The 18,622-nt window shown below is 40.4% G+C and overlaps 2 pseudogenes; both read right to left on the bottom strand.

Annotated features, from left to right (window-relative positions):
• Nucleotides 1-1,388: 1,388 nt before the first annotated feature.
• LOC110892423 lies at nt 1,389-9,738 on the bottom strand (annotated as a pseudogene).
• A 1,058-nt stretch (nt 9,739-10,796) lies between these two features.
• On the bottom strand, nt 10,797-17,530 carry LOC110892421 (annotated as a pseudogene).
• Between the last annotated feature and the right edge of the window lie 1,092 nt (nt 17,531-18,622).

Raw genomic sequence — 18,622 nt, 5'->3', positions numbered from 1 at the left:
ATTCATGTTATTTTAATATTTGTTTTAAACGAACCAATCCATTTTAACCCAACACATATTTTACGTATAAGACTATGGTGTGTAGAGAGGTTTGGGTTGGGGGCATTGCTTGACATATGACAAGGGTGGAATCCACAAGGTAATACTAAAAAACTAGGGGTGTAGTGGCATGGCCAGTCATGTGGATTTTTTTTATTTTAATTTTTTTGTTTAAACTATTTAAAATTTGACCCAGTCAACCAAAAGCAGTCATGTCACCCAGCCCCCCACCTCACGTCAGGCTCAATTCCTACACCAAATAGGCAACACCATACCCAACGTCAACCCGGGGTGAAGCAACCGGCGTTAAAGGGCCAAAACGCCAGTCAACGCTCACACCCACACCCACTATTCTAAAAAGAAAAAAACATGTTTCCGACTTTGGTTATATAACCAGGTAGCCACCTTTATTGAATTATATATATATATATATATTCCGATCACATCAATTTTTTTTATGAATTATTCCGATCACATCAAATTTTTTTATGAATTATTCCGATTACATCACTTTTTTTTTTTAGCATTTTCATGACCTTCTTCGGGCTTCTTATTTGGCATGTTCTCAATAACATGAAACACGTGAAATACATATTTTTTATATTACTTCAACAAATAATGGTCGAGCGCCAACTATGTATCGTATTGTTAATTAATTATCTAAACAATTCTCCAATAATAACAACGCATAATACAAGATTAAATATATTTTTTCACAAGTAAATTACTTTTTGAGTTTCTGTCTTTTAGAGGTATTAACCGTTTGAGTTCAAAATCAAAAAGTTTAACGTCCTGAATCCCTAACCGTTCATTTTATAACGTTACCACTCCCTGTGTTTTAATGGTTTTAACCACTTGAGTCCAAGATCAAAAGTACAAGTGTTTAAAAGTTGAACTCAAATTTTTATAAAATGAGTGGTTAAGAACTTAGAACATTAAACTTTTTGATTCTGGACTCAATAGGTTAAAACCACTAAAACACATAGACTCAAAAAATAATTTCATTTTTCAAATTAATGTTTTATGAGTGATGATCATGAAACTTTTTTAATCATGTAACGATATGATCGTTCCAACAAAACAAAATGGAGTTGAAAAATAAAATAAAACAAAACACGGTAATATTTTCAAGGGGAAATGGATTTTATCACTTCAAACTAATCAAAATTGGTCGCTGTCACTCTCAACTTTCATTTTGGCTTCCACCACCCTCTACTTAACATTTAGGTTGCTGTGTCACCCTTCGTTAAATATTCACTAACTCAGTTTGTTTTTTAATCCTACGTGTCAAGGGAGTTGTGAGCTAGCCTGCCTACGTGGACTCACCTTTTACCATCCCTTTAAATCAGTTATAAAAACCCTAAATCATAACATTTCAACAGAAACACACATTCTCTAATCTCTCCGGCACTCTACACATCAACCTTCTCGTTATACTCTCTATCGAACAAAACCTCTGGCGCCACATTCCGGTCATCGTTCCGGCATCACTCATCGCAAACCACTCTGCAGATCCGAAATCCGCAAGCTTCAATTTGCCTCTAGAATCAAACAAAATGTTATCCGGCTTAATATCACGATGTGCTATACCTAACCGATGATAATAATTGATTGAATGCATCATCGGCGAGAAGATTGTGGCAGCTTCCAGTTCAGAAAACACTTTGGCGCGGTTCGAGATTCGGTCGAAGAGGTCCAGCGAGTCACAAAGGTCAATAATCATGTGCAATTAGTTATCGTCTCCGTATAACCAGTGGATCTGGACAATGTTAGGGTTTCCACCGACGATGTGGAGGAATTCAGGCTCTTTTTGGAGGCACTCGCGGTCGGTGTGATCAGAAAGGAGTCGTTTGTCGATGGATTTGCGGGCGAATGAGTCGCGGGAGACAATGGAGTAGTAGCGGTACGCATTATGGGGCTTTTGATTAAGGTGAAGTTGTGGTGAGGATTCTGGTGGTTATGGTTGATGTGGTGATGTTTGGAGGTTGTTGGTCGAGATGATGATGATGACTGTGGTGATGGGTGGTTGGTGAAGATGATGATGATGATGATGATGATGATGATGATGATGATGATGATGATGATGATGATGATGGTGGCGGTGGCGGTGGCGGTGTTGCAGCTAGGGAGAGAGAGAGAAGGAGGGGTTGATGTGGGGTGTCACACCCCAACCGATGGCGGAATCATCGGGGCGCGGCACTGAGCGAAACAGATTGTTCAGAAGTTTCCACAACAACTATCATACAATTCAGTTATATAACACGTCCCATACCGTGTCCCAAATAATAACAAGTTATCATAGAAATCAACCAAACAATATGGGAACTGTTCCGACAACTCAAATTCTTAATTATTACAGACCAAATGTAAATATTGTTTTAAGACCTCTAGACGACTACTGTGGATCTTACTGACTACAGGTGCCAGTGCAAGATCTACAGATAATTATGGCCCTGGAACAGGTACGTGGACACTGTCCTAAGGTCACAGGCTCCTAGAAGTTTATTATTGCCTCGCTTCCCTAGCACGCTAGTAGCTTAAACACCTGTCACATACGTTAAAATAAAAGTCAATACATATAATGTAAAGGTGAGTACACAAGTTTGATATAGCATATAGGGTTTGAATAGTTTACGCATAACCAAGCACGTACACAAGGGCAAACGATGCATGTAAATTATCAACATGGGACCATCGGTACCAACGACTTCGGGTTGACTGTCCGAGACAGTTCGCAATACATGATTACCACCGTAATCCATGCAAGTAATTGTCCTTAGCAACCCCCGTGTGAACGGGTGCTGAGTCCAAACTATAGTACTACGTTGCTAAAGCAGGTAGATAGCACTCCACGTGTAAACATAATAAACAGCAATCATTTAGACAAGTAATACATGCAAGTAGGTTAGCGTTCAAATAGTTTGAGTTGTTTGTGAATTTGATAGATTACGTATGTAACACCCAAAAGTGCTGAAAGCAAAAAAGGGATCGAGTATACTCACAGTGATTGATTGTGGATTGAAGGGAGCACTGAGAATAGGTCAGCCTGAATAGTTTGATAACACAACGATGAGTAACGCGGAAAAAGTAAACAAAGGAAACTGGATCGGATAGACCAATCGATCGGACAGCAGTTCGATCGAGTGGGCTGTTCGATTGGTTTGAAAGTCCGTTCGAACATCCATTCGATCGGCTGGCTGGCTCGATCGGCTGGTTCCTTCAAGTGGATTGTTTCTTCCTTTGATGTGAAGGAGGTGTTTGTGTATGATGGTTTGTACTACCTTTCAAGTTGGTCGATCGAACTGCTGTTCGACCGGTTAGCCCAACCGATCGGTTAGCACTTTGTTGTTTTCAAGTATGTCACTCGATCGGTTGGTATGTTCGATCGGGTGACATTCCAATGCTTTGAAAAGTCTAAGTGTTTTTAAAGTATAGTATCTCATGATCCGAGCAGTAATGATTACAATCGAGTGGCGTAGTCGATCGAACAGTACCTCGTCAATACTACACTTTCGTGAGTTGGTGGGTCTAAGTGCTAGTCGATCGGTTAGCCTAACCGATCGGCTGGCATAGTCGTTCGGTTGGGCTGTTCGATCGAACAGCCTAGCCGTTCGGCCAGCTTCTCGATTTGGTTAACTTATCACCTAACACTTGGTTATTCCCGTTACTTGGTGTGATTTGGAGATATTTTGACTACGAGTTGAACCACAAAACTGAAGTTCTTACTTAGTCTACTGACTCGAGCAAGAATCACCCAAACTCGGTCAGAGACGGTTTGGAACCTAAGTTTAACATTCAACCCGAGATCGGTAAATCTCTTGGTAAAACCCGAATCTTGAACCATGTGTTTGTTTAGGTTGATTTGTAAATCGGTTCAAGTCTCGTTTTCACCTTTTTGAGTGTAAAAGAGTTGAAAGATAGATGAAACCCATCTTCCAATCTTTTTCTACCGTGAAATGTTAAGATCTTTGGAAGATTTTAAGTTATTGATGTGGAAATCGGTTAGATCTAGCTTATTCATGGTTGAATGAAGTCAAGAACATGAAGTTCTTGATGAACACCAAGAACACCATGATGACATCACTCAAGAACACCTAGATCTTGGTGATTTCATGGGTGAAATTCAGATTTTGAAAGATAGAAAGATGGAGAATCGATTAATGAACAAAAACGTACAAAGATTAGGGTGAAATACTTACAGGTTTGAGAGAAATCTTGGATTTAGTGAGAAGAAGAGGCTGGTCGGTCAGAACTTTTCCAAAAGTGGAAAGCTTGACAAGGACCGCCCTATTTATAGGCTTCCAAAAGAGGAAAGGTCAGCTGATCGAACAGCATTCCTGATCGAGTAGCTGTCCGATCGAACAGTCCTGTTCGATCGGCTAACCTGTTCGATCAGGTTGCCCTGTTCGATCGGCTAGCCTGTTCGATCAGGTTGCCCTGTTCGAACGGCTTGCCTGATTTTGAGTGTTTCGCGACGATTTCCGATATTTCGAGTTCGATGAATGATAATTTGAGGATGATAGAATTCCTAATCAAATTACTTTTAGTCCCAACTACTATATCTAACATACAAGCATCCTTACAACTTGTTTCCAAAGTCGGTTTCGATTGAGTTTGATTCACCTTCGAGTCTTGATTGATTTGATTGATTTACCACACACTTTAACATAAAAGTAAACATGCACAAATAACACATAAGGCACACACACACGTATAAAAAGTACTAAAATCCCCACACTTGAGTTTGATGCTTGATTTGATTAGCTTGATTATTGATTGACTAGCTTTATTGCGTTGTTACTTCCTACCATTCACAGTCGGTCGTTGATTCACAGTTCGATTATCGGTCGATTAGTTTAATTATACAACACTTACTCCAAATAATACGAAAATCAAAATGAAACTAAAATGAAATTAATCTTTATTAATCTTTAATTCCAATAACAGTCAACACTTGACTTTGACTTTGACTTTGGAAAACACGGGGTGTTACAGTCTCCCCTCCTTTAGGGAATTTCGTCCCGAAATTAGGCCGAGAACCGTACATCGCCGTGTGATTTTTACCTATTTGATGCTTCAGATCTATCTGAACAACTGCGGGTACTTGGCCTTCATGTCACTTTCGAGTTCCCAAGTGAACTCCGCGCCTCGTTTGCCTTCCCATCGTACTTTTACAATAGGAATGCGAGAGCGTCTGAGTTGCTTGGTCTGTCGGTCCATGATTTCGACAGGCTTTTCCACGAAGTGTAGAGTCTCATTGACTTGAAGATCGTCGAGTGGTATTATAGAGTCGTGGTCGGCTACACATTTTCGAAGGTTTGATATATGGAAAGTCGGGTGGACATTGCTGAGTTCCTCCGGCAATTCGAGTTTGTAGGCAACTTTACCGATCCTTTCCAGAATCTTAAAAGGTCCAACAAATCGAGGCGCAAGTTTCCCTCTTTTGCCGAATCGGACTACTCCCTTCCAAGGTGATACCTTTAGGAGCACGTAGTCGCCAACTGCAAATTCGCGGGGCCTGCGTCGTTTATCGGCGTACATCTTTTGTCTATCCCGGGCCTTTACCAAATTTTCCCTTATTTGGTGGATCTTGTCAGTCGTTTCTTGTAGAATCTCGGGCCCAGTCAATTGTGAATGACCGACCTCGTGCCATACAATAGGCGAGCGACATCTCCTACCATACAAGGCTTCGAAAGGTGCCATTTCGATGCTGGAGTGATAGCTATTATTGTACGAAAATTCGACCAACGGTAGGTGTTTGCTCCAACTACCACCAAAATCAATAACACACGCACGGAGCATGTCTTCAATAGTACGAATCGTCCTTTCAGTCTGCCCGTCGGTTTGCGGGTGGAATGCGGTACTCAAATTCAGCGTCGTACCTAGAGCTGCTTGAAAAGTTTCCCACAATCTCGATGTAAACCGAGCATCGCGATCCGAAATGATGTCTCGAGGCGTACCATGATTCTTAATGATCTCGTCGGTGTAGATTTGGGCTAGTTTGGCCACCTTATAGTCTTCTCGTATTGGCAGAAAGTGGGCTGATTTGGTCAGACGGTCGACTATAACCCAAATACTGTCGTGACCTGATGGCGTGGTCGGAAGCTTAGTTATGAAATCCATAGCTATGCTTTCCCACTTCCATACGGGTATCGGCGGTTGTTCGAGTAAGCCTGAAGGTCTTTGGTGTTCAGCCTTGACTCTTGCACAAGTTAAACAGCTACCAACATATAGAGCAATATCCCTTTTCATCCCAGGCCACCAGTACTTGTAACGAAGGTCCTGGTACATTTTGTCCGCACCGGGATGAATGGAATATCGGGATTTGTGGGCTTCGTTCATGATAATCTTTCGCAAATCTGTCCTCCTCGGAACCCAGATTCGGTCCAGATAATAAAATATCCCGTTGGCTTTGCTCACGAGCTGAGTTCCATCGTGATAGATTCGTTCTTTCTTCAACGTACGCTCGTTGAAGCATGCGTGTTGTGCTTCGCGGATGAGAGCTTCGAGGTTATACTGAGCCTGGATGTTCCGAACACCTATCACGTAATTCTTTCTGCTGAGGGCGTCTGCAACTACATTCGCCTTGCCTGGGTGATAACGGATCTCACAGTCGTAATCGTTGAGGAGTTCTACCCATCGGCGTTGACGCATATTGAGTTCTCTCTGGTTAAAGATATGTTGTAGGCTCTTGTGATCGGTGAAGATCGTACACTTTGTACCATACAGGTAGTGTCGCCAAATCTTTAAGGCAAAGACAACTGCGCCTAGCTCAAGGTCATGGGTTGTATAGTTCTTCTCGTGGATTTTGAGCTGTCGAGATGCGTAAGCTATAACCTTGTCTCGTTGCATGAGAACACAGCCAAGTCCAAGGTTTGAAGCATCACAATAGACAACGAAGTCATCGCTTCCGTCCGGCAGTGTAAGAACTGGTGCATGGCACAGCATGTGTTTGAGGGTTTGGAAAGCAGTTTCCTGCGCGGTTCCCCACACAAAAGGCTTGTCTTTATGAGTAAGGGAGGTAAGCGGTACGGCAATCTTTGAGAATCCTTCGATGAATCTCCGATAGTAACCAGCTAATCCGAGAAAAGAGCGAACTTCTGACGGATTCTTTGGCGTAACCCATCCCTTGACTGCCTCAATCTTTGCAGGATCAACGTGTATACCCTGACTATTCACAATGTGACCCAGAAATTGAACCTCCTCCAACCAGAACTCACACTTGGAGAATTTGGCGTAGAGTTGGTTTCCCTGAAGTAACTCGAGAACCAGTCGCAGATGCTGCGCATGTTCGGCCCTCGATCTGGAATAGATCAGGACGTCGTCGATAAATACAATGACAAAACGGTCTAAGAACGGTTTACACACGCGATTCATCAGATCCATAAAGACCGCGGGAGCGTTGGTCAAACCAAAAGGCATGACAACAAATTCGTAGTGGCCGTATCGGGTTCGAAAAGCGGTTTTGGGGATGTCTTCCTCTTGAATCCGCAACTGATGGTAGCCTGAACGTAGATCAATCTTGGAGAAACACTGAGCACCTTGTAATTGGTCAAACAGGTCATCGATTCTTGGTAAGGGGTATCGGTTCTTGATGGTCAGCTTGTTCAATTCCCGGTAATCGATGCACATCCGGAACGACCCGTCCTTCTTTTTGACAAAAAGGACTGGCGCGCCCCATGGAGAAGTGCTCGGGCGAATGAAGCCTTTTTCAAGTAACTCTTGGAGTTGATTTGAGAGTTCTCGCATCTCAGAGGGAGCGAGTCGATACGGAGCTTTTGCCACTGGGTTGGCTCCTGGAATAAGGTCGATTCGAAAGTCGATATCACGACTTGGAGGTAATCCGGGAAGATCATCAGGGAACACCTGAGGAAATTCTCGGACAACAGGAACATCCTTGACTTCAACTTTCTTTTTCTTGTCCGTCTCTGCTACAACAATGTTGGCCAAGAAGGCTCGATATTCCTTGCGGAGATATTTGCGAGCTTGAAGACAGGACATGAGCTTGAGATCTTTCGCAGTAGTTTCACCATAAACACATAGAACATCACCACTAGCTAGCACAAAACGAATCATCTTATCAGCACACACAACTTCAGCATGGTTTTCACGAAGAAAGTCCATGCCTACTATGACATCGAAACTTCCGAGCTGCATTGGAATGAGATTAATCGGGAATATATGATTGTTGAGCTTGAGAGTACAATCACGGAGCACAGAATTGACAGCAATGGTTCTCCCGGTAGCGACTTCTACTTCGAAGGGTGTCGAAAGATAAGAGCGCTTACGTCTAAGAAGCTTCTCAAATTCAAATGACACAAAGCAGTTATCGGCTCCAGTATCAAACAAACATGATGCATATATACCATTCACAAGGAACGTACCATTGACCACGTTGTTGTCAGCTTGAGCCTGACGTGCATTGATGTTGAAGGTTCTGGCGTGAGCGGCTTGCTGTTGAGGCTGTTGTTGTTGTTGCTGTGGTTGTTGAGCTTCTTGTTTCACCACCCTGTTCGGGCACCGGTTTGCGAAGTGGTTAGGGTCACCACATGCGAAGCAGGTCCGAACATTGTTTGTTGGGGCCTGTGCAGCTTGAGGAGCTTGAGGAGCAGGGAGTAGAGCCTGGTTAACAGCAGCTTGAGCTTGAGCTTGACGGGGACCATAGCGACAACTCGCAGTGAAATGCCCGTAGACGTTACAGTGAGCGCAGAATCGGCAGGCCACACCCACCGGGTGATGATAAGAACATGTAGCACAGAGTGGGTGGGGGCCGGTGTACGCACGCTTTGCTGGCGGCGCATTGATCACTGGCGCAGTGCGCTGTGGTTGTTGCTGTTGTGGCGGTACTGACTGAAGAGGGGTAGCATTGGTTGCAGCAGCACAACTCTTGTTCTTCTTTCTTCTTCTCGAGGACTTGGAGGCTTGGGCAGTGGTGTTATCGGTTGATGCGGCAGTAACTTGATGCAAGGACTTGGTTGGCTTATCCCAGACACCAGCCTTAACTCGCTTGTCGTTAATCTCGGCAGCGAGCAGGTAGGTTTCCTCGATTGTTGCGGGTTTGGCGGCGTGAACAAAATCTGCAACGCAATCCGGAAGAGCACGGATGTATTTCTTGATGGTCATGTCAGAAGTCTTGACCTGGTCGGGACAGATAATGCTCAACTGCTTGAAACGGGCAGTGAGACCAGCATTGTCTCCCTCCTTTTGCTTGATACTCCAGAACTCATCCTCCAACTTTTGGCGTTCGTGGGGAGGACAGAACTCGTCCATCATGATCGCTTTCAATTCCTTCCACGTCAGCTCGTATGCAGCGTCGTTCCCGCGCTTGTTCCTTTCTGCGGTCCACCAGTCCAAAGCTCGCGACTGGAAGACACCGGTAGCATTGAGAGTACGGAGGTGATCTGGGCATCCGCTTTGACGAAGGGTGACTTCCACAGAGTCAAACCAATGAAACAGAGCCGTAGGGCCATCTTCACCGGTAAACTCTTTTGGCCCACATGCCTTGAATTGTTTGAAGCTAAAAGTAGCTTTGTTGGAGTCTTTGGGCGTGAGGGTTCGGGATTCCTCAGATGACTTGCTTGCGTTCTCGAATACTTCACTCACAGCCTTTGCTACTGTCTTAGAGAGGATAGCAGCAAGACGACGATCTCTCTTCTCCCGACGAGTAAGACGTTGACGAGGTCTTGATGATGACGACATGGTCTGCAATAGACATCGCCATAGGGCCAAAACGCCAATCAACGCTCACACCCACACCCACTATTCTAAAAAGAAAAAAACATGTTTCCGACTTTGGTTATATAACCAGGTAGCCACCTTTATTGAATTATATATATATATATTCCGATCACATCAATTTTTTTTATGAATTATTCCGATCACATCAAATTTTTTTATGAATTATTCCGATTACATCACTTTTTTTTTTTTAGCATTTTCATGACCTTCTTCGGGCTTCTTATTTGGCATGTTCTCAATAACATGAAACACGTGAAATACATATTTTTTATATTACTTCAACAAATAATGGTCGAGCGCCAACTATGTATCGTATTGTTAATTAATTATCTAAACAATTCTCCAATAATAACAACGCATAATACAAGATTAAATATATTTTTTCACAAGTAAATTACTTTTTGAGTTTCTGTCTTTTAGAGGTATTAACCGTTTGAGTTCAAAATCAAAAAGTTTAACGTCCTGAATCCCTAACCGTTCATTTTATAACGTTACCACTCCCTGTGTTTTAATGGTTTTAACCACTTGAGTCCAAGATCAAAAGTACAAGTGTTTAAAAGTTGAACTCAAATTTTTATAAAATGAGTGGTTAAGAACTTAGAACATTAAACTTTTTGATTCTGGACTCAATAGGTTAAAACCACTAAAACACATAGACTCAAAAAATAATTTCATTTTTCAAATTAATGTTTTATGAGTGATGATCATGAAACTTTTTTAATCATGTAACGATATGATCGTTCCAACAAAACAAAATGGAGTTGAAAAATAAAATAAAACAAAACACGGTAATATTTTCAAGGGGAAATGGATTTTATCACTTCAAACTAATCAAAATTGGTCGCTGTCACTCTCAACTTTCATTTTGGCTTCCACCACCCTCTACTTAACATTTAGGTTGCTGTGTCACCCTTCGTTAAATATTCACTAACTCAGTTTGTTTTTTAATCCTACGTGTCAAGGGAGTTGTGAGCTAGCCTGCCTACGTGGACTCACCTTTTACCATCCCTTTAAATCAGTTATAAAAACCCTAAATCATAACATTTCAACAGAAACACACATTCTCTAATCTCTCCGGCACTCTACACATCAACCTTCTCGTTATACTCTCTATCGAACAAAACCTCTGGCGCCACATTCCGGTCATCGTTCCGGCATCACTCATCGCAAACCACTCTGCAGATCCGAAATCCGCAAGCTTCAATTTGCCTCTAGAATCAAACAAAATGTTATCCGGCTTAATATCACGATGTGCTATACCTAACCGATGATAATAATTGATTGAATGCATCATCGGCGAGAAGATTGTGGCAGCTTCCAGTTCAGAAAACACTTTGGCGCGGTTCGAGATTCGGTCGAAGAGGTCCAGCGAGTCACAAAGGTCAATAATCATGTGCAATTAGTTATCGTCTCCGTATAACCAGTGGATCTGGACAATGTTAGGGTTTCCACCGACGATGTGGAGGAATTCAGGCTCTTTTTGGAGGCACTCGCGGTCGGTGTGATCAGAAAGGAGTCGTTTGTCGATGGATTTGCGGGCGAATGAGTCGCGGGAGACAATGGAGTAGTAGCGGTACGCATTATGGGGCTTTTGATTAAGGTGAAGTTGTGGTGAGGATTCTGGTGGTTATGGTTGATGTGGTGATGTTTGGAGGTTGTTGGTCGAGATGATGATGATGACTGTGGTGATGGGTGGTTGGTGAAGATGATGATGATGATGATGATGATGATGATGATGATGATGATGATGATGATGATGATGATGATGATGATGATGGTGGCGGTGGTGGTGGCGGTGTTGCAGCTAGGGAGAGAGAGAGAAGGAGGGGTTGATGTGGGGTGTCACACCCCAACCGATGGCGGAATCATCGGGGCGCGGCACTGAGCGAAACAGATTGTTCAGAAGTTTCCACAACAACTATCATACAATTCAGTTATATAACACGTCCCATACCGTGTCCCAAATAATAACAAGTTATCATAGAAATCAACCAAACAATATGGGAACTGTTCCGACAACTCAAATTCTTAATTATTACAGACCAAATGTAAATATTGTTTTAAGACCTCTAGACGACTACTGTGGATCTTACTGACTACAGGTGCCAGTGCAAGATCTACAGATAATTATGGCCCTGGAACAGGTACGTGGACACTGTCCTAAGGTCACAGGCTCCTAGAAGTTTATTATTGCCTCGCTTCCCTAGCACGCTAGTAGCTTAAACACCTGTCACATACGTTAAAATAAAAGTCAATACATATAATGTAAAGGTGAGTACACAAGTTTGATATAGCATATAGGGTTTGAATAGTTTACGCATAACCAAGCACGTACACAAGGGCAAACGATGCATGTAAATTATCAACATGGGACCATCGGTACCAACGACTTCGGGTTGACTGTCCGAGACAGTTCGCAATACATGATTACCACCGTAATCCATGCAAGTAATTGTCCTTAGCAACCCCCGTGTGAACGGGTGCTGAGTCCAAACTATAGTACTACGTTGCTAAAGCAGGTAGATAGCACTCCACGTGTAAACATAATAAACAGCAATCATTTAGACAAGTAATACATGCAAGTAGGTTAGCGTTCAAATAGTTTGAGTTGTTTGTGAATTTGATAGATTACGTATGTAACACCCAAAAGTGCTGAAAGCAAAAAAGGGATCGAGTATACTCACAGTGATTGATTGTGGATTGAAGGGAGCACTGAGAATAGGTCAGCCTGAATAGTTTGATAACACAACGATGAGTAACGCGGAAAAAGTAAACAAAGGAAACTGGATCGGATAGACCAATCGATCGGACAGCAGTTCGATCGAGTGGGCTGTTCGATTGGTTTGAAAGTCCGTTCGAACATCCATTCGATCGGCTGGCTGGCTCGATCGGCTGGTTCCTTCAAGTGGATTGTTTCTTCCTTTGATGTGAAGGAGGTGTTTGTGTATGATGGTTTGTACTACCTTTCAAGTTGGTCGATCGAACTGCTGTTCGACCGGTTAGCCCAACCGATCGGTTAGCACTTTGTTGTTTTCAAGTATGTCACTCGATCGGTTGGTATGTTCGATCGGGTGACATTCCAATGCTTTGAAAAGTCTAAGTGTTTTTAAAGTATAGTATCTCATGATCCGAGCAGTAATGATTACAATCGAGTGGCGTAGTCGATCGAACAGTACCTCGTCAATACTACACTTTCGTGAGTTGGTGGGTCTAAGTGCTAGTCGATCGGTTAGCCTAACCGATCGGCTGGCATAGTCGTTCGGTTGGGCTGTTCGATCGAACAGCCTAGCCGTTCGGCCAGCTTCTCGATTTGGTTAACTTATCACCTAACACTTGGTTATTCCCGTTACTTGGTGTGATTTGGAGATATTTTGACTACGAGTTGAACCACAAAACTGAAGTTCTTACTTAGTCTACTGACTCGAGCAAGAATCACCCAAACTCGGTCAGAGACGGTTTGGAACCTAAGTTTAACATTCAACCCGAGATCGGTAAATCTCTTGGTAAAACCCGAATCTTGAACCATGTGTTTGTTTAGGTTGATTTGTAAATCGGTTCAAGTCTCGTTTTCACCTTTTTGAGTGTAAAAGAGTTGAAAGATAGATGAAACCCATCTTCCAATCTTTTTCTACCGTGAAATGTTAAGATCTTTGGAAGATTTTAAGTTATTGATGTGGAAATCGGTTAGATCTAGCTTATTCATGGTTGAATGAAGTCAAGAACATGAAGTTCTTGATGAACACCAAGAACACCATGATGACATCACTCAAGAACACCTAGATCTTGGTGATTTCATGGGTGAAATTCAGATTTTGAAAGATAGAAAGATGGAGAATCGATTAATGAACAAAAACGTACAAAGATTAGGGTGAAATACTTACAGGTTTGAGAGAAATCTTGGATTTAGTGAGAAGAAGAGGCTGGTCGGTCAGAACTTTTCCAAAAGTGGAAAGCTTGACAAGGACCGCCCTATTTATAGGCTTCCAAAAGAGGAAAGGTCAGCTGATCGAACAGCATTCCTGATCGAGTAGCTGTCCGATCGAACAGTCCTGTTCGATCGGCTAACCTGTTCGATCAGGTTGCCCTGTTCGATCGGCTAGCCTGTTCGATCAGGTTGCCCTGTTCGAACGGCTTGCCTGATTTTGAGTGTTTCGCGACGATTTCCGATATTTCGAGTTCGATGAATGATAATTTGAGGATGATAGAATTCCTAATCAAATTACTTTTAGTCCCAACTACTATATCTAACATACAAGCATCCTTACAACTTGTTTCCAAAGTCGGTTTCGATTGAGTTTGATTCACCTTCGAGTCTTGATTGATTTGATTGATTTACCACACACTTTAACATAAAAGTAAACATGCACAAATAACACATAAGGCACACACACACGTATAAAAAGTACTAAAATCCCCACACTTGAGTTTGATGCTTGATTTGATTAGCTTGATTATTGATTGACTAGCTTTATTGCGTTGTTACTTCCTACCATTCACAGTCGGTCGTTGATTCACAGTTCGATTATCGGTCGATTAGTTTAATTATACAACACTTACTCCAAATAATACGAAAATCAAAATGAAACTAAAATGAAATTAATCTTTATTAATCTTTAATTCCAATAACAGTCAACACTTGACTTTGACTTTGACTTTGGAAAACACGGGGTGTTACATGGGGTTTTATAAAATAAATCTTTTAATTTTATATTTTTAATCAGATCTAAATACAAAGGATAATACGTAACAAGGCCATGTCAGCAAACCAAGTGAGAAAAAGGCCATGTCACAATGCCACGTAGGCTAAAAACTAACAGAGTTAGTGGTTGGTTAACCTTGGAGTGATAGAGCAACCCAAGTGTTAAGTAGGGGCTGGTGGGAGCCAAAGTGAAAGTTGAGAGTGCCAGCGGCCAAAATTGATTAGTTTGGGGTGATAAAATCTATTTATCCCATTTTCAAACAATCTGAGAATTTGATTTTTATACAAATGTTCACGTTGGAAAGAATTTCGCATGGAAGATTTATAAAGTGTCTTGAAATCATTACAGTTGAATGGTTTTATTTGGATTTGTTTTATGTTTATAAATTTTTCTATAAAAGTTATTTGGTGATCATCACTCTTAATCATTCAGAATGTGTTGTATTGTTTGTTATTCTTGAAGGCTTTTGCTTGGCTGTGCCTTTGTCTTTATATGTTCAAAAAGATTTCCAATATCATTATGTGCAAATTTGACAATAATTAATAAATTAGTGATATGTGAGGACAACTAAGACTAACATTAAAGTAGTCATATTTCTTTTTATTTATTTGAACAATAAGGTTCAAATGGTGATTTGTTTAAACAATAGCATTCAATTAAAAAATTGTGTAAGTGTAGAGAAAATAAGTGTTTCAATATGATTCCAATTCCGATTCGAGGATAATGATCGAAGGAAGACGATTTTGATATAGGGTTATGTGACCGGTAAGATCATGGCAACATCAACGGGCTGGTTCTCTAATTGGCGAATGGCTAATTAGAACTCACAAGTCAACAATAATGGCCGATGGAATCAACATCGTAAATCAGTTGTCAACAACAGAAATCGTTATCAAGTTTCAACTCAAATTTTAGGGATCTACAAAAGAAACACATGGATTCTAAATTAGATTGGGACAATTTCAAATGCATGTCAACAACATTTTATGTTACTAATTTTTCTAATCATGTGAATGAATCGATGGTGGAGGAGGGATGTAATCATTGGAGATATTGTCTCACGTCTATATTGTGAAGAATATATATATATATATATATATATATAGAGAGAGAGAGAGAGAGAGAGAAAGTATAATGTACTTCACGCCTTAACGTACATTAACCTACTTCACGAAATATATAACATGCGTAATTATTTTTTTGACCAAAATAACGTGCGTGATTTTGGATCCCATGCGTGATTATGTGGTCCCATGCGTGATTATATGTTCCATGCGTGATTATACCCCTGATCCAACGGTTACCATTGTCTCCTACGTGAAGTATGATAAGCCGTGAAGTATGTTAACCTTTCTCTATATATATATATACACACACATACACATACACCCCATAAGATTGAGTATTGTTCTCATTAGTGTGAGTATAATATTACTATATTAAATTACGACATTTTTAAGGGTTGATGTAAGAGCATTCACATTAAAATATTTAACTTCATCTATATAATTTAACTAAAAAAACATTGATTCGTAATAATTTTTCAGCTTTTAAAAACCCTTTACATGGGATTGCTCAAATATATCTTTGTTTAACTAAATAATATTTTATTTATTATTTGTTTATTATATTTTATCTTTCATCCACTCACAAATACACACGAAATTATATATATGACTTTCGCTCCTTTATCGCCCTATGTATGTGCTTACAAGGAATAACTCAGCAGTTTACTCAAGAGGGAAGCAAAAGGTCAACCCAAAAGTCAACTGTAAGAGGCAAGAGCAAAAGGAAGGGGAACAGGGAAGACTAAGTTAATTAGTCAATGTTTGACTTTTTGTGATATTTGGACAACTTTATGTTATAACTTAATGTGGTGTATGTCCTTTTTGGTATAATCCTTTAGACAATTTTATGTTATGTTATGTTATGTTATTTGGACAACTTTATGTTATGTAATGTTATAACTCTTTAGAACAAGTTAAGTTAATTAAATACTATGACTATTTTGGACTTGTTTATAGTCTTGTGCATCTTTGGTCATTGGGCTTGTTTACAATTTTGGTCATTGAACTTGTTTATATTTATGCATTGGACTTGTTTACAGTTTTGGTTATTGGATTTGTTTACATTTTTGTGCAGCTTTGATCATTAGACTTGTTTACAGTTTTGTGCAGCTTTGGTCATTGGACTTGTTTACAGTTTTGGTCACTGGACTTGTTTACAGTCTTCAGGACAAGTTGTTTACAGTTTTGGTCATTGGTCATCCTGTTTACATGTGCATATACAAGGTCGTCTTATTACAGTCATTACATCTGCAGACACTACAAGGTCATTTTGTTTACAGTTTTAGTCATCTTATTACAGTTATCAACTTGTTCATCTTATTACAGTTTTGGTCATCTTATTACAGTTACTACATGTGCATATACAACCATTAACTTTGTACAAATCCAATTGTGTACAGATACAATTACCAAGCATAAACTACTAGAAAATTGCATTTACAACATCAAGTGTGTACAATTACAAAAGTAATGACTACATACTACTTGGATATATAAAATCATACTGGAATGGCAAAGGCAATTAACAAGGTTAACACATATAGCTTCTTCTACTTCTACTTCGACTCTGTTCCACATATCTTTGCTTTCAACATCTTGTTCTCTTCTACTAACAACATATTATGTAATTCCATCTTTTGAAACTTCTTGTCTTCATAGCTAAACTTGCACTGGGATGAATGTTGTTTGAACATATTGTGCACATCTTCTTTCCACAAGAAGAACTTACAGTCGGATCTCTACAGAAGACAACAACATTCCAGTTTACAACACATTCAATTCAAGGAAAAAAGGGATGATTAATGTCGAACTTACCGGCCAATGAGAGTAATCGTAAAAATCTTGACCTTGTCGAAGACTTTTTTGTTCAACAACTCGAAGCCCTGTAACAATGTCGTGATGGGAGTATACATTCCTCTCTAAATCAACCTTAAAAATTTCAGGGTTTCTGGATACACTAGATGTAGAGTTAGAAGAAGAGCTCATGTCGAATCAAACTTAGGGTTTATTTTTCAGTGTAATCGAATGGGTGGGAAGAAATTAGGGCTCTAAGGTGCATTTGATTTTGCTTAGGGTATTATAGGGTTTGATATGTTATGATTTAGGGGGTTTTATAAAGTTATAAGGTTATAAGGTGTTCAGGTATACATATTCGTGCCAACATGCCACATTGAATAATCAGGCCACGTAGGATAATAAAACTAACAAAGTTAGTGTTTAGTTAATGACGGGGTGACAAAACACACAAAGTGTTAAGTTAGGAGTGGTGGGAATCAAAGTGAAAGTTGGGAGTGGTAGCAACAAAACGGCAATAATTTGGGGTGATAAAATCCAATAATCTTGTAAAAAAGTAAACCGGTCATTTTCTAGTACACCCGACCTACACGGCTACACACCTGTGAACACTTCACTCCACGCCAGGTCCACCAGAATGAACATTATCGATTCACACCCTTCCTAAGGTGGCCTTTAACAGGCTTTAAGCACCAAAACAAGGGGTGTGAAAGCCCTGTTAAAACCAGAGGGCGTGGGTGCAGCCACGACGTAAACGACAAAGGTTTGTGGGCCCCATCCTAACCAATCAAATTAATCATTTTCTTTAAATATTTATTTAATTTATTTGATATAAATAATTTTTTATTTGGTGGTGAGTAATGAAAATTTGTGAAACCATAACCACAAACATAAAAAAGTGAATGTGAAAAAAAGGGAATGAGGACTAACGCGTACGTGACGATAACATGGTGTGAAAAAAAAATGTAAAACCAATGTTTTAAAAACCGGTAAATATCGGCCGGTTATACCGGTATTACCTTTTTCAGATGTAAATCCGGTAAGAAATACCCCAGTAAATAAGTGAAACAACATAAGGTTTGTACCGACGGTAAAGTCCGGTATACCGGTTTGAAACGTAATACCGGTACTATAGAAACCTCCGAATTGTGATGGTGCTTAAACTCAAACATTGAAAAGGGATCTTGAGAATCGACCAAAGAGATCTGACTAATTTGACACCTTTGAAATCTGTAAAAGTTCCGTTATTTGATTTGGATCCAACCTCAAAAAACCTCAAATTTA

This window comes from Helianthus annuus, chromosome 12, assembly GCF_002127325.2.
Source record: "Helianthus annuus cultivar XRQ/B chromosome 12, HanXRQr2.0-SUNRISE, whole genome shotgun sequence".
Taxonomy (NCBI): Eukaryota; Viridiplantae; Streptophyta; class Magnoliopsida; order Asterales; family Asteraceae; genus Helianthus; species Helianthus annuus.
The sequence above is the reverse complement of the archived record's forward strand: the minus strand, read 5'-3'. Positions and strand labels throughout refer to the sequence as shown.